This window comes from Lepeophtheirus salmonis, chromosome 14 (genome assembly GCF_016086655.4).
Source record: "Lepeophtheirus salmonis chromosome 14, UVic_Lsal_1.4, whole genome shotgun sequence".
Taxonomy (NCBI): Eukaryota; Metazoa; Arthropoda; class Copepoda; order Siphonostomatoida; family Caligidae; genus Lepeophtheirus; species Lepeophtheirus salmonis.
The window spans coordinates 2883265-2906856 of NC_052144.2; the positions used below are offsets into that span (position 1 = coordinate 2883265).

General features: G+C 30.8%; 1 protein-coding gene across 5 annotated transcripts in view; it reads left to right on the top strand.

The window, feature by feature from the left end:
* The window catches only part of ClC-a (chloride channel protein 2), a 42196-nt gene that overhangs the window by 12993 nt on the left and 5611 nt on the right, over nt 1-23592 (top strand). The window contains exons 1-2 of one of the 5 annotated variants that reach the window (XM_071893608.1): nt 8515-8896; nt 15959-16044. The exons of 1 other annotated variant lie outside the window; for it this stretch is intronic. The gene's annotated coding sequence lies outside the window, so the exon portion shown is untranslated. Of the gene's footprint in view, nt 1-8462; nt 8897-15958; nt 16045-22811; nt 22833-23592 lie in introns of those variants that run through there. 3 more of the 5 variants (XM_040724405.2, XM_040724402.2, XM_040724406.2) reach the window with 3 other exon arrangements.

The window sequence follows — 23592 nt, forward strand, 5'->3', positions numbered from 1 at the left end:
ATATTATTAAGGATGGGCACGTTTGGTCAAATAAATTACTTTTTTGAGATATGATCTCAAAAAAGATTTATTCATTGTGTTCATTTGTTCATTGTGTAGATGCCCCTTCCCATCAAGGTCTGTGATAGTGACTTCTGACATCCTGAATAGTGCCTCTATACTTAAAAATACATAAATTCCTCTTAATCTTCTACGGAATAATCGTAAACTGCTATAAGAACTAATTAGTCCCATAAAAAGACAAAATAATCCACTGAAACTCTAAGTGAGAACAGAAAGAGTTATCATCCTCCATCCACTGCTCCTTCATTGAAATTATGAAGTATTTTTCTTCTGAAGTCAACTCTGCTTCGTTTCTTCCTCTAAGAAAAATATTTCATTGATAAGAGTACTTACTATCGTTTCTTTGATGTATATAACGTAGAAAAAACTTATCACAATCTCATAAGGTGAATTTTGTGATATATAATCTAAATGGATAATTTTATAACCTAGACGCTTGATTTCTGTATTACTTGTGTGCCTCTTTTGTCATTGTAAAACGAGTGGAAGATAATTACAGACTCTTAAAGATAATGTGCCTTTCTTTTCTAGATAGTTTTATTTTCATTGCCAATGCATATTCTATTCTGCTAATAAGTATATTTATTTATGTATAAAAATGTCTCATTTCATTGTATATGTATAATGTTACTAAACATTATGTTGAATCAATTTTTTTATTTAATATTAATAACTTCTATATCGTTTCATTTGTCCTTTAAATTTGTTTGATTCTCTGCTTATGACTTCTATTAAAAGTTATGATTAATATAATTCTTTTTTTTTTTAATTTACCCATACTTATTTAACTTATTATTATAAACATAAGTTGTAATACTTTTATGAATTATCTTAATAATGTTCACTATTTCTATATAACCATAAAGACGTCATACTTCGTAATAAATAATAATAATTAATATTTCTATATTACCTTGCTTCGTACAAATTCTAATAAAGTAAATAATAATTATATTTAAAATATTGAAATTCCCTACTCGTCGTGAATGGATCTTTTCATTGTTGCAATCTTTTAATTTTCTTCGCAAGGAAGGAATCGAATCTGCTCTCCTGAGATGGATGATCAAGTTGGAATTATCTTTATTCGATTTCCTCTATCTGGCTTTGGTACTATCTCTTGTAGAATATATTTCCGTATTTTTGTCTCATCAAAAATACAAGCCCTGATTTTCGCAGTTGTAAGTTAAGTTGTATATGGATTGACGAACAACGAAGAACAACTGCCTGAATTATTAGCTTTATGATGCGCAAGGTGTTTGTCTAACATCCGTTTCTTTGGGTAAACACTTGTGTATGCTCCATGGATTCACACATGTAGATATGAAATTTATTTAAGATAATTATAATTATTTTTAGAGTGTTTGAAGTATGATAGAATGAAGATAGATTTTATTTCTATTAATAATTATTATATTTATTTCTATTAATCATTAGTATATTTATTTTTCTGTAAAAATGTCTCATTATATTTTGTATTTCTAAAATTGACATTTGTCGCTAATAATTTGTTGAATGCATTTGTAATTTTTAATATTAATAACTTCTATGTCCTATCATTTGTCATTATTAATTTGTTTGATTTTCTATGCATAACTTCTGTTAAAATTTCTAATTAATATTTAATTGTTATTTCAGTTGTCTTCTAATTTACCCATACGTTTTTAACTTAATATCACAAATATACGTTATAATACTTTAATTTATCAGTTTACTAGTAATCTACTGCCATTAGTTTTTGATTACTTATTATATAACATATCATATTAGCGACTTCAAGGGAAGAAATTAAAAAGATCTCAATGTTTATAGATTTATAATATAGAAATTTGAATTATTTTTATTTTTAGAATTTCACGAAGTAAATCAAATATTCCTGAATTTGAAAATTTCGAATACTTTTTATAAAATTTGTTCTTGTGTTACTTGAAATATAGAAGATTTTCATTTCTAATAATAGAATCACATGATATTATTTCCTTCAAAAACATAACTTTAATCCATAGTACTATATGTGTCGTACTCGCTAGAGGGCCACCCCTAAATATAATATACTTGCGGTAGTAACCGGCATTGGCCGGAATAATTAGACGTCTGCTACTAGAGTTTTTTTTTTTTTAAATAATATAGAGGAGCAATCCCCCAGAAATCCTCTTTGTTACTCTCCGTTTTTCATAAGCGCACTCACACCTAACCACTCAATACTTATATCAATTCATATGATGTGTTCTCTTCTTTCCTCAAGAATTAAATAATAATAATAAGAGTTCCGGGAAAAAATAATATTTTGGAATGCCTTATTGTAGAACAAATAAAAAACAAAACAAAATTTATTTCAACATAACATCTTTTATATTTTGTTCAAATCTTAACATATACTGAAAAAGCAAACGGAAACAGTGATCTTGTTATACGTGCACACAATATTTCATTAATAAAACTAAATTTTTATTTCTTATTAATAAAATATTTATAGTCAGCGAGCATTATATACAGTGCACTCTATATACACATTTGATGCTATATGCTAGCGCCCAAGGTTAATAGAAATACAAGGTTAGACCATCATGTAATCGGGCTTGTTAGAATTTTCAATCTGATTTATTGTACGGACTGCTGGGTAAGACAGGTAGATTTTGACAAAACACAAAATCACTCATAGTCTATGACGTCACTATTGCTAGAATTTTCATTTATTGTATCGTACCGACTGCTGGGCAGGAAAAACAGATTTTGATAAAACAGGGCTCACATATTTATCCTTGTTGAATGGTTAAAACAATTCATTTACCTTGTGCTGGATGTGACTAGGATAGAGATTTCCTGACGAAAAACTCGTCAAATTTGTTGAAAGGAAAAACTTTTATGTAATTTTGTTATTCAAATTTTCTGTACTTTAAATTTTGTCTTTCTTTAAAAAGTTTTATATGTCAAATTTTCCCAAAAAGTTTTTTCCGAAATTATCTAAATTGTGTATATTCTAAAATAAGTTTAAGTATTAAAATCTTTTGAAAAATATTCTTTGCAAATTGCTGTTTTTAAAAATGCTATTTAATCAAAGATTGGTCCTTTCAAAAAGTAATCATTTATTTGTCAATTTTTTTTTAAAGGTTTTTCCCCAAAGTTATCTAAATTATCTTATCTATTTATAAAAAAAAGACTCAAAATCTGCTAAAAAATATATTTTTCTATTTGATGTTCTAAAAAGATTATTGGGTCAAAGTTTGCCAACAAATAATAACACGTCAAATTTTTCAAAAACATTTATTAAATCATCTGTAACTTTTCTAAAATTTGATTCCTCAAATTTAGCTTAAATTTAGCAATTTTGTCTGAATAGATATGGATTTTTGAAATTTATCTCCGAAGAATTTAATACTTAAAATTTTTTTTCCTCAAAATTTCATTTTTTTGTGAACGACTCTAGAGTTTTGAAATTTTTCTCTGAAAAATTTAATGTGCGAAAGTTGTTTCAAAAAATTTTATATTTAAAATTTAAATTTAGAATTTATTTTTCCAAAAACATCAATTTTTTGTGAATAGCTCTGGATTTTAAAAATTTTTTTAGAATAAGAATGGATTTTAAAAATTTTTTCCCAAAAAATTTAATATTTGAAATTCAAAAGAAAAAAAAATCGAATTATTTTTCAGAAAAATTTAATTTTTCCTTTTTTCTTCAAACAAATTCCAAACATCCCCCACACAAAAAAAAAATTCGGACCTCCCAGGGTAATTCTGGTGACTAACAAACAAATAGGGGCAAAGACGTAACTTGAGTGACGTCATCAAGGACTGAACTGGACCAAACCTGAGAATGAACTGGACAGGAATACAGTCTTCATTCCTAAGTAAGGACTGGCATAACACTAGATAAATAAATTTATGCTCATACACACTTATAATAAATAGATAATTGATAAATGTGTTGCTGCCCTAACTTAAATATTGATTTTTGGCTTCCTTCTGAATTCTAATTAAGTACATACATCTATATAATATTATCTGTATTAATTTTTTTAATGAAGTTAGAAAACAACGAGAACAACAACAACACAACTTAATGTAAACATTTGATGTTTTTTTTTTTTTTTTTTGACTTTCGATATCAAATAATATATATACGAGTTTATAATAGATAAGTGATCATCTCTACATTTTATATCAACAATCTATGACATATTACTAAGAATTATAACTAACGACTAATTGCTCTTTATTACTCCCTATTAAGTATGTTTTGATGTACATATTATATTCAATGCGAAGCATATTATATTATATTGTTGAGTAAACGATGTGTGTATTAGGGTTAGGTGATTTGTAGTAGACACAACCCATTTTTTTTTTTTTTTTTTTTTTTTTGAAGAAGTTCGTTCTAGAACCGTCAAACAAAATAATTCAGTCTGAATCGTTCTTATTTAAAATTCCGTCTAGGCCAATTCTCAGGGGTGTCTGTAGAATTATTTTAAATTCAAAATTAATTTTTCTGGAGAATACATTTCAAATATTAAGTTTCTGGAAAAAAAAATTCATGAACATTGACCAAAAATGGTTTTTAAACATTATTTTACACAATAAGGCCATATGGTGTTAAATATTTTGCATAGATCACATTTGTGATTTGTACAACTCACAAATCCATCGATTGAGACCGAAAAAATTCAGTCTGATTGATATTGATACTGGAAAAATCGGTACAGGATTTGAAGTATGTAAAATTTTGTTCTAGGGTATGTACCGATATAGAAGTCCAAGTCACTGGAGAATAAATCACTTAAGACCGAATTTAAAAAAGTTCGGTTTGGAACGAGTCTCAGCACTTGTATATGTATGTATTGGAGTGACGAATCTGACAATTATAATTAAACTCTTCTCTCCTCCGTTGAATTTTGTAGTAAGAATGTGTGTAGTTCACCCTCCATACGTCTTATTCTGTCAATGAATTAGTGATGTATACACTTTGATTATTGTTGTAATTACGTATATAAGGATTCTTGTCTTGAGTACTACAACATATGTAGCAAGGTTAATAGAAATACAAGGCTATACCATAATGCGTGTACGAATTATGTTTGACTTCCACCACGCTTTTTAATATTGACGTAGTAGACTATGATTGGTTGCGTGTGTTGTCAAAATGTGTCTGTCTTGGCTAGCAGTCAGTACGATACATCAAATTGAATTTTTTTGGAAGCCCGATTACATGATGGTCTAACCTAGTATTACATTAACTTTGATATGTAGTATGTTGATGAGGTTTGAGTAAAGATTAGTGCTTTCGGCATATCGGGGGACTGACAAATTTAAAACGGTGTTATACTAAATTTGTATTGGAGTCGGTTTCTGGGGCGAATGCATGGGTTGACTGGAGGGCTTTAGCCGTCCAAACAAAATATCCAAATTTCAAAAAATTTGTGTTCTCCCTAAAAAAAAAAAAATGTATATAAAAAAATTAATTTTTCAAATTTTTGTGAATAGCTATAGATTCTTGAAAATTTGTTTCAGAAATTTTGTATTTATAAAAAATATTCAAAAATTTTTATTTGAAATATAATTTTACAATTTTTTTTCCATAAAATTCAATATTTGAATTTTTTTCCTTAATTTTTAATATTTGAATTTTTTTTTTCCATAAAATTTAATGTTTGAAATTTAATTTTTGAATTTTTTTCACCAAATATTTAATTTTGAATTTTTTTGAAAATTGCTATGTATTTTTGAACCTTTTTTTAAAAGAAAATTAATTTTTGGATTTTTTTTCTTCAAAAAAATCCAAAAACAAAGCCTACCACAACATATAATCCTGTGGACCGCCCTGGGTTCTAGTAGCACTATTAATTTAAATCATTTTGGCCAACCAATGGCGGAACAGGAATAAACATTTGCTTTGCTAAATTCCTGCATACACCTTTGTAGGTCGGTTGCGTGGGAACCATGGCAGAGCTGTATTCAAGCCCACCTTTTCCGAGTCATTGGAAAAAAATGACTCGAGAACTACAGCTCTGAACCAGAGGGGTTCAGTCTCTCTATATTAAAAGTGCAAGGGGGTTATTGATATATTTCACCCTCCTTTCATAATAACACGCTTCCTGCGCTCCTGTAAGTCCATGTAAATGGTCATTAACGACATAATTTGTTATATACATATATTGAGTCTAAAAGTGTCTAAAAACGAATACCAATTTTGGTACCGGAATTCGTATCAAGGCAACAATAGTTGAAATTCTTATATGTCATTTCTTTAATTATTCTCCAAGAGCTGAGTAAAGATGAACTCTTCTCTATTATGTATATTGTATTGCTAGGTTTCACAAACGTCCTTTTGTTATTGGATTTCCTTACCTATTCCCTCAAATGTGACACTTTGTTCACCCTCTACAAAAACATACTATTTAGACAAAAGTTTGAAAGGAGATATTTAACCTTCAATATTTGTGTGACATATCTTTGCCCATATTGAAGCTAAGTGATTTAATTTTTTTTGATTAACTGCTTTGCAGATAGGATAATTCCATGGCATGGTTTTGCACTCAATATATTCATAGCACATTGCAATTAGTTGCTTCTGAAATATGAAAAAAACATTCAATTTTTGACAAAAATAAATTGCAGAATCAAAATTGCCGTCTATGGTTACACCTCAAAAGATATTGTGTCAAAGAGTGTGATATACTTTTACTGTTAATCATATAATTTCTAGTATTATATGGTGGTAATATACCGTTCTTATACTCTATGACGTCAAAATCTGTATTTCTTGTCCACCATTCATATGGTACATCAAATTGAAAATTCTGGTATGCCCGATTACATGATAGTATAACCTTGTATTTTTATTAAACTTGGTCTGCGGGTACTTAGTATAAGATCTAAGAAGAAGTTGCACTTAATTCACGACATTAAACTTCGACTTTAGGCTCTTGACTCATTTAAATCTTAAAGATCATCTTAAATCTCAGTTAAAAGATTCCGACTTGAGTATTATGACTTAAGATTCACGTTCATTTTAAATTTATCTTATGATTTTAGCTCAATTTTTCTTTTTATGACGTGATATGTAGTGCCAGTATACCCTTTTCTGATAAATATTTTAAGGGCGTTAAATTTTCAAGAAGATAAACAATTTTATTTTCTTAAAGATTCATAAATATCTTTGCAAAGTAGAAAGAAGAAAATAGAATCCGAAATTTCTTTTTAATTAAAAACAAGATTGAAAAAAGGAGAATTCAATTAAAATCTCCTATAAAAAAATCCGTCGCCTAGCGGATGTTAGATAAATTATGAATGGGAGCAATAATTTAGCTTTTGTTTTGTGCGTTGGCACGCTAAAAATTTATAACTGGGTTCTTCTGTGCAAGTCGTAATACTGCTACATATTATTAGATGATTTCAATTTTTAAAGTTTTAATAAAGTGAACGATGATGACCGAATCAAAGCTGAGAGGGACTTGATCTCACAACTCCCCAGATGAGAGTATCACATAAGCCAGTACATTCAAAAATTACTTATATCTTAAGACTCAAAATGAAAAGTCATATTTGAATAAAAAAGCTCAGGACTTTGGCTCGAGCTAACTGATTCAGGCACCGTTGACACTGGTGAAAACGTAAAGTATTTATCAGTTTAGGGCTTGTATACAAACCAAGCCGGCGTTCCGTTTCATTTAAAACGAAATTTTTTGATAAGGGCTTCTTAAGTGAAAGAATCCGAGAACACTGTTTACAATCTGATTGTACAAGTTATAACTTACAAACAGATTGTACACATTAAGAGGAGGAGTTAATTTTTACTCGCCGAATGCGCTCATCTTCCCTTCTCTAATAATAAAATTACTATGAGATACATCAAAATTATTAACTGACTCGGATTAAGTAGGCTTCTCTCTCGCTTAGACGCGAATCTATTTCGATGCGAATAAAAGAAAGACAAGCTTATTTTTGAACGTTGCCTTAAACTTTAATAGGAAAACTCTCTGATCCCACTTGTTGAGTCACGTTTTACTAAAGGACAACATTATTTTCGACACCTATGATTTGAAGTGAACAGGAGCCTAAAGACTCTCATGTCAGTTCTCGTATTATAACGACCCTTTATATGGCTATTATATTCAGTTACCCATCTTATATGCATGTTAGTCCTATATACATTTTAGTAGTATAATCATAATGTGTATTTCTCCCTCCTTGTACCTCCAGGATGATTTTTAAGATGAACCTTTTATATATAGCTACATATGAATAACCTTACTTATAGTTATAAATTAAAATAATACATACGTCTAAAAGCGTGCGGTTTGTGTAGTGTACTGAAGAATTAATGGTAATACTTACAAGTTACGACGTCGATCATGCTTGTTGCAGACATAGTTATTTTAATATAGATACACTTATATGCGTGTGTGCTATAGTGGAGAACGCGGACTGCGGATATAGTAGAATGTACTACTGTTTTAGATTACTTACTCTATCAGTTCACTATTGACATTCCGTGGGGCCGGGGTGTAGAGGAATTACTTTTATTTCGTTGCTGTTATTTTTTTTTCTTCATTATTATTATCTTAAGCATTTTTGAGTTTCTTAAGAAAATATTTATAAAAAGTACTTACAACAAACATTTTAAACATAGTAAAAGATTGTCACGTAATTGTATATAGGAGTTAAAGTAGTGATACGCTTTTGCTTCTATCCATTCCTCCTCTAAGGTCATTGTGAAATATTTGTTGCCTGTTATTTTCTCTAATATAAAGAAAATAGACTTGAGAGTTGTGTTGTTTATAGGACATTGTTTGAATTGCTTATTCTCTCTGACAGTCCATTATTTTTTCCTCTTGTTTAGGTAAGACGCAAAATTTTATTCTTTACTACTAAAAATAATTTTAATTTCTATCTATTTTTGCAAAATAATTTATGTTTTTGGGCAGTGTGTGTATGTGTTAACTCTACAGTATATCCATATCATATTACTATTTTTTGTATTACTCTTTATTTAAATACCTTAACAAAAAATGGCTCAAACCTGTTTTGACGTTGGTGTTGTCGTTGTTCTGTGTTTCTCTTGTCCCTAAAGAGTTGTATTAATTGTACAAACGAAAAAGCATTCATTGAATATTATAGTAAATATCTAATAAGTTAGAATTAATTATGTTAAATGGTGACATTTTAGTAAAGGCTTATTAAAGGAGAGATGGAACTTCCGTCTATATATACGAGTATATCTATCTATGCGCAGATAGGAAATGCAAGTAAGGAAATACCTAGCTGTTGCTTGGTGTCCTTGCCTTTATAGATAATATGCATAATTTGTATATCGATATTTAATGTACATGTATATTATTTTTTGAGAGAAAGTTAGTTAGTATCTTGTTTTAAAGATATTTTTGTTCAATTTAAGAAGGGCAAAAAAATTAACAACTGCAACAAATAGTAATAGTCGGACATTGTCAAATATATTTATGATATAATATATTATAGAAATATCAAATTATCATGAAGCACCATTTTTTTTAATTATTGTAATTGGGGTCACTTGAAGAAGATGCGATGCAGTTTGACCCTTATAAATGATCTACACAAAAAATTGTTTTTTTTATTATAGATTATTATATATAATAATTAATTTTGAGACTCGATTCAAGAACGAACATTTTTTGGTTAAGTGATTTTTTCTAGTGCGATATTCTGGTCCAGACCGTACGCGAAATTTATTCGTTTTTAATCGTATACGGATTCTTTCTGTCTCAATTTATAGACCGATTTTCTCCACCATCCTGATTACTGTGTTGTACAAATACGATTGATGCAACACAATACAATTCATAAGACATTATTGTACGTCAATATCTTCTACCAAAAGAAAAGAAAAAAAAGTCCTGAAATTAGAAGGCAGTAATTTAGACGATTCTTCTTCCAAATTACTCTCGTATTATTTTTCATTTATACTAATAACCAATATGGAAGTATTCACAGCTTGACTCTTCAATATCAAATGACTTACAATTAACTTAGTACTATCTGGGTCCAATGGACCTACAGGCTCCGCTCACCGTTTTTGAAAATGGGAAGTTCAATAACTATAATGAAAATTAATCACATTATTTTTACTCCTATGATCATAATAAATTATGTTACGTGGGGAGGCTGTGGTCTCTTGAACTAGAAGTCTAGTAACTACAGAAGGCACTGCAGGGAATTGATCCTCTTCAAACTATGTGTATGCTCCCGTCCTCTAATCAAAATATAAATATAATTCAAATTTTCATCCCCTTAAATTGTAGAATGCGGAATCCTGACCACAGTTTAAATTATTGAGCTAAACATTTTTTACATTTTGAATGTGCTTTATTCTTTACACCTGTGGCTACAGAGGGATGTAATAACAAAAAATATATTAAATAAATATTTTTTTATTTATAAAAAAAAGTACCGCATGATCATGTAGTGGACTGATGACTTGTTTTCAGGGCCTTGATAATGGGCCTACTACTGTTCTCTTGAGAATGTAACTTTGGGTTCATGATGTCTTTGTTCGAGTCTCTAGAACACGTTTAAAAAAAAAAGTTTCTTAACGATAGACAAAGATGGAGATTGCATGAATAATATGCCACAACAAACAGGATTAAAAAATATGCACCCGTCGAGGAAAAATGTTAGGTTCAAGTTGCTGTCCCAAGACTTATGGATCACCCTGTATGTATATATATATATAGGTATGATCAATAATTTGGAAGGCTTCATAAACTTTTCTCGGGAGGAGATCCCCCCACTGTTGACTGCTCTGTTCCCTTCTAGAATTTGAAGTGCCCTTCCTTGAATATAGGGTTGGCTGCGGAATTGGGACCAAGGATGATCATTGAAAATAATTAAATTTATAAAAAGAGGACAGTAATCTGTTTTAAAAGGAGCTGCTGTGGTTAATATATTATTGAAGTTATTCAAATTAAGAAACCAAAATTATATAAAAGGAAAAATTTTAGAAATTATATTTTTGTCTGTCTTTATTTTTACTTTTTCTTTCATTTTTAGTATATTAAACATACATAAAACTGGACATTTCATGAATTTATAAATACATAATAAAAGTCCCCGTACTAGATAAAAAAAAAGGTTGGTCCAGGGGAAAGATAACAGTTGGTCACTCAGTATGGACTCGTATATGTGTATTTAGCCTATTTGAGAATTCTCATGTATTCAATTTCATAAATAGTTACACAGGCCACTACCTGGTTGAATTCAGAGGTGTCCGGAATGATAATGATGTCAATGTCATTAGGGAGTCCCACCTTCCCAATCTCCAGGTGCTTATTGTCGTTCGATCTGATGGACCGAAGTGCGATCTTTATCTTTTCAGAGTCGTATGAGAAACTTAATGGTGATTCGTGTTACAACTATCTGAATTAGAAAATGTTTCCGTGAGATCGTCACACTTATGGAAATTCCTGGTGGTGGTAGCAGGATGGCGCCAGGTTTCAGTCTTCTAACAAGAACCAGGATTTCCTCCGTTCTAGGACTCAAGTTTTTTTTTTTTACATTGACTTTTGGGTTCGCCTCAGCGGTACTGTTCCACTTTGGACTTTGTTATTTTTGTCACCTTAAAAGGAAGCTTACGGGAGTCCGATACCCAAGAAAGGACCAACTGAAGGCAACCATCATCACGGCTTTAGCCAATGTAGAGACGAGCTTTGTAAAGAAATGCCGTACAAAGTTATGTATCAGTCTAGAATTAGCCATTCTAGTAAAAGGAGACTATATTTATTGAAAATGTAAACAAGGTCTTCTAAATTTGACGATATTTTTTGAAATATAATAATTTTGTAATTTAAAAAAATTGTTGCAGTTTAGACGGAGGAGCCTGTACAATAAACCAATTTATATAAGTAATTATATTACGTGGCCGATATCTTTTGGAGCAAAGCCCCTTCCGCCCCCCCCCTCCAATGATGAAAGCTGGTAATGCCCGTACAAAAATCTTAAATAAATTGTATTTTTTTAAAAAGAAAAATAATGTCAAATTTTAGACTTTTTTTAAATATGGGTCATTCAAAAATTTAAAGAACTAACAAATAAAAAATATCATCTAAAGCTAGTCAAACTGTAAAGAAAAATCCTAGTCATGGGCCCGGTTCCTCTTAGAGTTTGAGTGTCCTTCCAAGAATATAACCAGGACTGTAATGAGTTATGTGGAACCTCTTTGAGAGCCACTAATTTAAGGTTTTACAAAAACAAAAGCTTACTTGATTTCCAACTAATCCTCAACGTTCAAAACACAGATGACCATAGATGAAAATAATACTAAAATAGAAGGATTTTTGTAATTACTACCTGAATATATATATATACATATGTTTATAAAACTGTTCTTGTCTTTCTTTCATTCTTTAAGAGAGAATATATTATAAGTATAAACTAAAAAGTGTAACTACGAATGTATTTGCTCATGAATGACGAAGAGTAAAGCTGAGGAGTTATAAGGGCAAGTCCTTGTTGTACTCGGAGTAGAATGGAAGATTGGCATCAAAGTAATCCCTGCCTACATCATTGCTAGATAAGGAGGTGGTTTTATTTTTATTTCCTTCATCTCACTGCTGATATCAGCTAATAGCTTTAAACGTCATGAAGACTTCTGGCATCAGGTATTTTTGCTTTAGGGCATTTCGCCTTAAAGCTATTTTGCCACAAGGATATTTCGCCTTAAAATATAAATAAATAGTGATAGAGTTATCCCCAAAATTTCAATATATACATACTATAGAAATTTTACTATGTAATGCGTTCGAACCAGAGACAAAATAGTTAATAAAATTAGCATAATAAAAAAAACAAAAAAAAACAGGACAACGATTCGAACGGAAGAAGTGATAATTTCTACTCCATATTAATTATCATTAGACATGAGGGATTATTCATGTTAGAAAAGACTTATAAATTGACGATCAAGTAGCATGTATGGCAAAAGCATCATTCCATAACTATTTCAACAGAAAACAACCATTTAACGCGTTTTATTGTAATACACATTATATATTTTGATTAAAAAATTCAAGGGGAACGCCAATTTAAACTAAAAATAAATAATATCGACGTATAAACCTTTATTTATTTATATTTTAAGGTGAAATATCCTTGAGGCAAAATGACTTAAGCGAAATGTCCTAAGGCAAAAGTACCTTGAGCCCTCTCCTCCAAAAAATTATTCAAATTGTTAGGGGGGACTATTTTTTTTTTTTTTTTTCAACTTACCAATTGATAATATTACTTTCATGAGACATTAGTTGTAGTAGTAGACAAATCAACAGCTCACAAAAAAAAAAACCGTAAATTTGTATGTTAGTATACTGAGATAACACCATGATATACTCACGTGCACACATGCCTTCTTTATGAACCATTTTTAGTGTTCTTTGTTTCTAACGTTACATACCCAGATACAAACCCCATCACTACATTGCTTATATGCAGGGATTTTATATAATATACTCAAAGAAATTAAATCTGAGGTATTAGTATCATGATTAGACGTAATAAAACAAAGAATCATGTCTATACATATGTACTTTAATGCATTTGATTGTAGTATAATTGTTATTAGTACATACATACATGAGTGTGCGTTTGAATATATACTATAGATCTTCACATCAAAAGTCTCAAGTTTCAAATCTTCTGCAGTTCTAATAAATGATTTTTGTATTATGTTTGAGAAGGCTCTTTTTTATATTTAATGTTTTTGAGGTGGTAGGAATGATGTTGCTAGTGCAATTATTATATTGTATTATAAGTCTCTGTTGAAAGAAGATGCCTATTTATATTCTGTTTTTCCTTTATATATATATAAGTGTTGTGTAAGGATTGATTTGCTGAGTGGTGTGCAATTAATATAGTATTTATTGTTCTGCATACATTGTTTTTAGCAATGCATCCTTTTTTTTTTTTTTTTTGGCACGCATTTTTGCCTCAAAGAAACACAAACAAATCCCTTATTTTCTCTCTTTCTCATGGCGGGGTTAGATGTATATTTATTCGAACGAATTAGAATTCACTAAACTGCGACTTGAGACTTGGGAATATTTTAACTTGAAGGTCAAATACAAAGGATTCATACTGGTGAACCGATTGTTATTATCATTTTCTAAAATTGAGTTTTAATGTTATTAATAATTAGTAATGTTAGTAATAACCAGAGGTGAGAGAAAGTCCCTATACTACAAGTCCAATTCGCGTATCAAGTCTTTGCTCACTTAATCGAGTCTTCTTCTGATCTCCTTTCAATGTCATAATTATAATACAAAGTCAGCTATACTTCTCTGAGCTGGCAAAACACAATATCTTCGAAATGTTCATATTTTTAAGATTGTAACATATTTGAAATTCAACATAGTTTATACTGTCTTAAAGTATTATACATAAACTCCCCTGCCAATTTGGATATTTTGTTGATATTAAAATGGTCTAACATCAGCTGTAGACAATCAAAACACAGCATCTCCTTATTTTGGGGTATAACTGTCAATCCTTATTGTAAAATGTGTGTCAGTGGAATTGTACACGTGATGGAATATCTTCATGCCACCAGGAAGCAATAAGTAATAACCTAAATTTATGATTAGGGATATCAGACTATGAATATTTAAAGGATTTGAATTTTCCAACAATCACATTCTATTGATATGATTTGTTTTGCAATCTCAAGGCAGTATAGCGGTCATGCTTTTCTTGTGTTCTGTATAAAATAGCTTTCTAGTCGTGAGTCTTTGATTTTAAGATCAAGTTGTGTCTCGAGTCCAAGTCCTCACCTCTGGCAATGACGGAATCATAGCTCTGGGAAGGACTTAATATATCTGACAACTCCTTGGACTTGAGTCATTCTTAGTTAAGTCTAACTAAACTACCACTCCAGACTCGAAATAAAATTATTATTGATGAATATTGAATAAGATGATCTGGGAAGTAGTCGTATTTACGACTCGGACTATAAGTGAAATGACTTGAGGCTATACTGTCATTGACTCAAAATTTCATTCAAGCTCGTAAACAACTCTGTACCTATCGTAGACCCATTAGTGGAAATGGGTACAAGTTATCTCTTTTTATCAAAAATGAGATTTTGCTTTCACATTATTATTAGAATTATTAATTTATTTGACAAATGTTCAATACTTTTTGTGTAATTGTGTACATCTTGATTTGATCAATAATATTACAAGTTTGAGACACTTTAGCTCCGGACCTACGATATGTACACGTGGCCGTTGGCATGGAGGTAATCCCCATGGATATATCAGTCGAGGAAAAGAGATAGCAGTTAGAAAATTTAATGTATATTTATGTAAAATTGTAATATTTTACAGAAAAGACAGCGGTTGTTGTAAATAATTTATAATATTCAATAACTGGAAAAAATGAAATGTCTTTTCTAAAAAAGGTTATTAAAAAATAAGCCTATCCAAAAAAGTTGATCCCAACAATATATTTAACCTCCCTTAAGCAAAATGTAGCAACGGCCCTTTATGTAGATGATCCTTGACCCATTTGTATGCTTATATGCACACTGTATAGCCCCTATGTATATTCCAATTCAAACATTTGTATAAGTATAACATATTGTATTATGTATAATTTGTGTGTATTCTAAATCACTCTGCTGTTTTATAATTATGTATATCAAAGATATCATGAGCTGATGTATGTATATATTGACAGATAATATGTACATAGGATCATCTTCTTCTTCCTTGGCGGAGTTGACACACATACATACTCGACGACTCTCATATCGTCATTCTTATCTTATTAACTCTTGCATGAACAGATATCAATTTTGATGTGTAGAATGATTAGGTTATGTATTCTACAGTCTGCATATACAAATGTATATTTAAGAAAGTTGATCCCTTTATTTCAGGTGTGGATATAGCAAGGGGTACAGCCCCTCCTCATGGAAGTTTGGGCTATGGTTGGAGGTATATATTCATCTAATACGAACTGTTGGTATGTTAAGAAAAAGAAACCTAAAATGAACGTGGTCACTCTAACAACCATTTAAAAGAATGTTTTGGAGGAGAGGAGTTTAGCCTTCATGAAGTTTTATTTTATTAGCTGATATCAGCTATGGGATGAAGGAAATAAACACAAACCCCACTCCGTATATACCAATGATATCGGCCGGAATTACTCCGATGTCAATTCTCAATTCTACTCCGACCCCAACAAGGAATTGCACTAATAACTTCCCAAAATATCCTCAGTTATACTCTTTGTCTTTCACGTACTAGCCACGTTACTTTATATTTAAATATTCTCTCTTCAAAAATAAAAGAATAATGATAACAGCTTTGGAAAATAAAAAATGAAAAATTTTCAAATTCCCAAAAAGAAAAAGTATCGCCCTTTTTAAGGTTATATTTTACACAACTCTATTTATGCTTCCTTGACAAATTTTTATAGCCAAATTTTGAAATATTTTCTCAAAAAATGAAGTATAACAAATCCATTTTTTTTATCGCAATGCATTTGTATATTGAAAGTAAAAAAGTGACATTAATATCTTCATTTTTTATATGTGAAAAAAATAAAAATCTAGATTTGACGTTTATTAAATATGTTGTGTCAAATTTTAAAATTTTTGTGAAAAACTATCAAATTGGTAATCTGAAGAATGGATATTATTTTCCTCAGCTCTTTTCATCACTATTTAACTCCTGAGTAGTGATTTTTTTCTACTACATTGAATTATATTCAAAACTTGATTCGTTTGTGCTCATAAATGACAGAGTGTAACTTTGAGGATTTGTTGCAGAGTTAAAGAAGTAAGTTCTTGTTTTACTCAGAGTAGAATTGACGATCTACATTGGAGTAATTCTTGCTAATGTCTTGTTTATTTCCCTCTCCCTATCTCCTTCTAGACAGCTGCTTGTAGCCGATCTAATAAAATGTCATGACAGCTAAGCTGTTCTCCAAAAAAACACTTGTCAGGGTTACCATGTTAATTTTCGGGATTTTTTTACATACCCAAAATAAACAGGATTTTCATCACTATAATTCCCCTACGGTTGAGCTAAGAACTAAATATTTTGAACTAGGGATGCACCCATTAATTGGCAATTAATTTGCTAACCAGCAAATGATGTTAATTTTGTGTGATTTAGCTATTAATGGTACTTTTGCTTTAAGAATAATTTATCCAACACATTACTCTTCATGTAAATCATACACTATACAATAAGATAATATCCAATATTCCGAATAATTTCCTTTAATATAAAGATTGATTAAGTAACCGAGCAATTCGACATCCATTTGTTGTATTACTTATGAACAAATAAATACGATAGGGTTGTAGATCAATAGCAGTTATTTTTCCAATCAAGTGACGTGATATTTTTGGATATATTAATTATATCATTGATATCCCTTTAACTTATAACTTCCTTTTTCCATTTATTTACAACTCTAATACAGGGACATGTGACTACTCTAGATATAGTATGATTATTTGAATTCCTAGATGTTTATTTCCTAGTAAAAAAATGATTTTATTAGGGTAATTTATTAGAAATATTAGATTGACAAGATAAAAGTCTGTCAATCTGAAAAGCTTCAGTTAATAAAAACAAGTAGCCTTCAAAGCTGTCCATAATGGTTCTTCAAATAAAACGAAAAGTAATTTTTGTCTCTCCAATTTGTTGTTTACGGTTATTGGTAATTAATAATAAAAATTGGTTTTTTGTACGTTTTATCAAAATGACTCAAGAAATTATCTCATTTTCCCAAATTATACATGGAAGTTACATAAATATGATTATTTTAATTAATATTTATATTAATTGATAATAAAATGATTTGCTGGCTTTAAAAGTAAAAATGAAAAGAAAATATCATCAGAAAAATTTGGCTACATATTTAAATTCAAGCTGAGAATAGCGCAAGTTAAGGAAAAGGCAGCATGTACGTTGACATGTAATCTAACTGTGCAGGGCTAAGATAGTGATTTCAGTTAGATTGTACAATGTTATAAATATTACTACCATTCGCTATAATTGTTTTAGCTATATTACATTTTGGTTTTTGTACGAAAATATTTTTAATCATGTTATATATTAGACGGATCTTTTTTTAATATTTATGATAAATATAACAATCTTAAAATTGAACATGAATTTATGCAATAGTCCCCAGACTTCACGGATAGGGGATTTAACAAGAAGATATGTCTGGGAGGAAAGAACAGTTCATTATTATAAGTACCTTTAAACAACTACTTCATAAAAACATTAGCTTAATTCTTGCTGTTACTCTTTTAGTATTTATTTATTTTTGTAGTATTAATAACTAGGACATTTTTTGGAGGAGGGGTGGAGTGGAGTTTGTGTTACCAAGGGCCTCTTAAAAATGTAGACATACTGCATTTATAGGATATGAATAAGTTGATAATAATTATTCTACCATAGATCAGAAAACTCAGCTATACCGCCACAGAGATATGTATAATATTTATAGCTGTATAAACTATGATCTGTCGGTTTGTAGAAATAAAAGGAACCGAAAAATGGCATGATTCAACTTGAATAATGTTTGGAGGGAGGGAGACTAGCACAGCTGTCATGACGCTTCATTAAATTAGTTGTAAGTAGCTATGAGAGAAAAACATATCACTCTCAGTTATTCATGAGCACAAGCACTGGTTATCAGTAAACACTCTCCCGGGGATCCCACAAGGGGAGGGCTGTGCCTCCCCCCCCCCAATTAAGGATTTTTTGCTTTTTAATAGAAAATGTAATATTTGAAATGTTTATTTAATTTTTTGAATTTGTTTCCAAAAAATGTAATTTTCTGTGAATAAGTATAGATTTTTGTAATTTTTTTGTGAGTAGCTGTAGATTTATATGATTTTTTTCACAAAGATTTAATATTAAAATTTTATTTCAAAAAATTTAATTTATTTTCAAACCCTCTTCACTTTGTCAACTAGAAAAAATCTATCTTGTACGCATTAATGTCATATTTTATGCAACTTGAACAATGTTCCTACGTTGTTATTTTTGTGATATATTATGATGATTGAAATCCTCTTCTCAATTGTTATTTTTGGCCGTTTAGTACACAAACACGATATTATATAGATAATATGTAGATTCAGCTAAAGAAAAACTAATTAATAGATTATAATAAGCGTTTTGTGCTTGTCTTTGTGTTTTTGTATAATTAATAAGAGACTATTGTTGTTTGTGACTCCTGGGTTCATGCATGATGAATAATCGAATATTATCTAAGTTTTTATGTATGTACAACACACATAATATGCATTTCTCCCCCCTATTTATTCCTTACTCATTGATACACAATGCTCTTTCTTCGTCTTCCTTGATGCAGTTCCACTTTTTTAGTCGAAGGAGCATGCATGCTCTTTCTTTAATTTGTTTAAAAAATATTTTTATTTGACTCTTATTACATATGTCTAATTGTAATTGATTCCAAGAAATAGATTGGGTACAGGGCTAGTAAGTAAGTAATAATAATTATCAAGAAATTACAATATCAATGCATTTAACAGTCTGGTAATTGGTCATCTTCATTTATTGATTTTGTATATTTTTTGTAGAAAGAGATTCACTCTACATATAAGTAGCTGTATGTTTCTTGACCTCATTTTTCATTCACTTTGTTATCCATGCTTATATCAGCAAATTCAATTGTCGGAATGACTTTATTGTTATTTATACATATTTGTTTTAAATTATATTGATAATAGTACTACAAAAGAGGCGAGATTTTTTTATATGTATTTATTTTTGCTAAAGTACACCGTCTAAGTCTGAGAACAATGCCTTAACTATAATGGGGATCAAGGGTCTCAAAAATGGTGTTTGTGCGTATTCTTCTACAAATGTAGAATTGTGTCGTTATTCTATATTTTAGTGTGATTAAGGATGGTTTATTTATAAATGTGCCTCAGGCATAAAACTATTGAGGAGTATAATGGTATTATAAATATTCAACAAATTGTTTTGTTTTTTAAATCTACAAATTTTGGGTTTGTTTGTCTATTAATAGGTCATTAAATAACAGTTTAAAAAATGAGGTATATTATATTCTACGTTTCTTGAGTTAGAATATATCACTAAAGCAGTTTACTCGTCTATATAAGGGGTGTGCAACCTGCGGTTCATGTGGTATTCAATGACATGAGATTGTACGATCAATTATGGGCCCCTCTTTACCAGCAGTGTCATGACTATTTACTACTTGGGTAAAAATCCTGTATTTTTCTCTGGTTTACATGATAGCTTTTGTTTAACTCTAGAAGAAAAATGTGACTTAAAAGTATATTAGTAAATCCTGGAATCATGACTTGATTATTGAATCGAGTTTAATCTATTGTAGTAGAAAATAAATCGTAATTTGTCATTTTTCTAGAATTATTTCAGCTCTAATATGACGAACTTACAGTCGTATCCGAAAGAACCTATTGAACCCATTCTGATTTTTCATTTTATCTGTGACGTAAGCCATGGATAACACAAGTTAATAAAATATCAATTTTTCCCCTCTTAGATTGAGATGGTGTGTTCCTGATCCCCCCCGAGAAAATAAAAATAATCTTAATCACCCAGAAGGTCTGGTTTTGTGTTTTTTCGCCTTTAAAGATTTAAATAACAAAAAAAACATGAAATTTACAAGGTAGGGCAGCAAAACGTGGATCTTTAGTTATTGCTTATTTTTTCATTAATATGAAAAGGTTTTGTGATTATTTTTTTGAAATTAAGTTTCCGCCGTCCTTTTTACATCAAAAAAACTATACTAATCATTTAGTAATTTCATCATCCTGAGCGAGCAACAAGCAAAAAGGCAGCTCCGAGATGCTAGAGTTGATGTAATGAAGATTACGGACATTGTTAAGTGTTCTAGGAGCCTGGTTTTTAAGTTTGCCAGGATGAAACAAATGTAGAAGACCTCTCCAGGATGTCAGGAAGTGGAGGGCATAGTTTAAAGAGGACACGAAGTTCCTGTTAAGTTTGTTGAAAGCACAACTAGGGATTAGTTTCTTTCACAAGGACTCCACGCCACTTTCTGACAGAGGTCATGAAAGCCAGGAGGCTCGAGATATGCAAGAAAATCCTCACATGTATCAAGGCAAATGGGTCAATTCTGAAAATTTTCTCGGACAAGAAGATTTTCACAGTTGATCAATTCCACAACTGTCGGGACGACCGCTGGCTTGCAGAATCAAAAGAAGAGGTCCATGGGGGTTACCACACCACATATCCGGCCAAATAGTGGTCTTCAGCGTTGTGGCCTTTGATGGAAAGAAGATGCATCCTTTCAGGAGATGCCAGGAGACCTACTATAAGGTGCTTAGGTACACCATCTTGCCATGGCTGAAGAACAACTACCCAGATGGTAACTACGCATGGACTCACAACGGTGCCTCCTCTCACACGACCGTCAAGTGCCAAAAGTTCTGAGCAGATAAAATGGCTCGATTCTGGTCCAAAGAGATATGGCCCCTTCCTCACCAGATTGGAATCTACTGTACTTCTTTATATGGGGCACTTTGGAGAGGGAAACAAACAGGGCCTCAAACCCTAATGTGTAGTCAATGAAGTCATAAGACAACTTGTCAGTAGAGTTTGTCATCAACTCCTGCATGACCTTTGGTCGACGTTAAAGGCCGTGACTGTTAATGAAGCTGACTATATTGAGCTGGAAAATGTTTTGCAAAAACCTTGTCTACATGTTTTGTTAACATTAATTTTTTGCCTATTATTGAAAGTATAAATATATTGATGTATTTCTAAATCCATCTTTCGAGTCCACGTTTTGCTGCCCTGCCCTGTCCTGTAGGTTGTAGATACATCTTTCCAGCTTCAAAAAATATTTTAATTATTTATGTATCTTTTTCTGAAAGGGAAAGAGTGTCTTGTAAATACAAAAAATGACGAAAAAGTAACCATTATCTAGGAAGTGTTGTGTCTTGACGAGGTTGAGGAGAAACAAACTATTTAAAGGTGGAGAGATCCAGGACTTGTTTGTTGAACTTCTAATTTTAATGGTTATCCATTTTTTGGATATATTTTCGTAATGAAAATAAATTCAAAACCTTGGGATAGAGCTGGAGTTTTGACTAACTTAAGTTTCATTCAAATTTCACTCAGATTTAAAATGAGAAAAAAGATCACAGCTCAGGTCTAAAAATTTCGGAACAGCTGTGCTTCAAACACTTTAAATATAATCTATGGGAGAATATATTTATATAAACTAAAGGGGACAAAGATATTAATTAATTAGTTTGTATGTTCATCTATCATCATAGGTACTAACTCTTAATGTATGTAATAACAAAAATATTGTCTGATCCTACTTGTTTAGTCTATAATGTACATAGAACTAAAGCGTTAATTTGATGTCAGTACATAATATGTACAGTGTGCTTAAGCAAACCGTACCGTTTTTCATAGTAAGACTTAAACCAACTTCATCAAGAACAACATATTATAATTATATCTTATAATATCAACAATTATTTCTCAAAATGACCTCCTTCTGGGTCTGAATGCATTGCACAAATTGATGACGTAGTCATTGGACATATCAGTCCACTCCTTCTCAACGGAGGCCTTGAGAAAATCAACATTGCGGTTGGGGACTTTTTTGGCCCTCCTCTCTACGAAGATCCATATCCATAGTCCAGGGGCGAGCAGTCCGGTGATGAGGAATCCACAAGTTTATAGGCCAGAAATCGGTGAGGTTTTCCTTGCACCAAGCTTCAGTTATTATAGGTAGGTGCTGAGTCTTATTGCCAAGAGTAATCCCATTTGGGGTAGTTGGCCTCCATATAGGACTTCACAATAAGTCTACAATGATAAGCTCAACAGAGTAATTTACAGTGTCCGTGACCTCTTTTACAGAGTGATGAGCGGAGGAGATCTGTAATCTCTTAGTCTTGCCTTTTTGAAAGGTTACTGTATATGAGGTGTGTCGATAAGATATTTATTTGCTTTTGTTTACAATTGTAGTAACTATTTTGATGACGTCACAGAGGAGCCAATTTAAGAGGAAATTCGATAAAATAAATTATATTAATACATAATATTGTATTTTATTTTCTCATCTCATCGTATTTGTATAAATTTTTACCTTTCGACGAGTACAGTATATTTAAAAAAAGAAATGAATTAAAAGTATTGTTTAATGAAAAATAGGTCAGAACATAACATTTCAAATACATTTACAAAAATAGGGGACATTTGATGGATTTGTACAGGTTGCCACAGCACAAATACGCCTAGTCAAAGACGACATAATTCTTGGAATAATATGAGTCAATACTTAACGGTAGTCAGTAACACTGAACTTGGCTCCGTTGTGACGTCATCAAAAAGTTGTCTGCTAACGTCAACCAGACTGCATTTCAAGTTTCTTATCGACAAACCTAATATATAGGCACCTTGCATTTTTGCTTCTATTGTCGTTGTTTGTTGATGTATAGCAACCAATAATACAGCGTATAAAAGATGATGAATTTAGAAAAAAAAATAT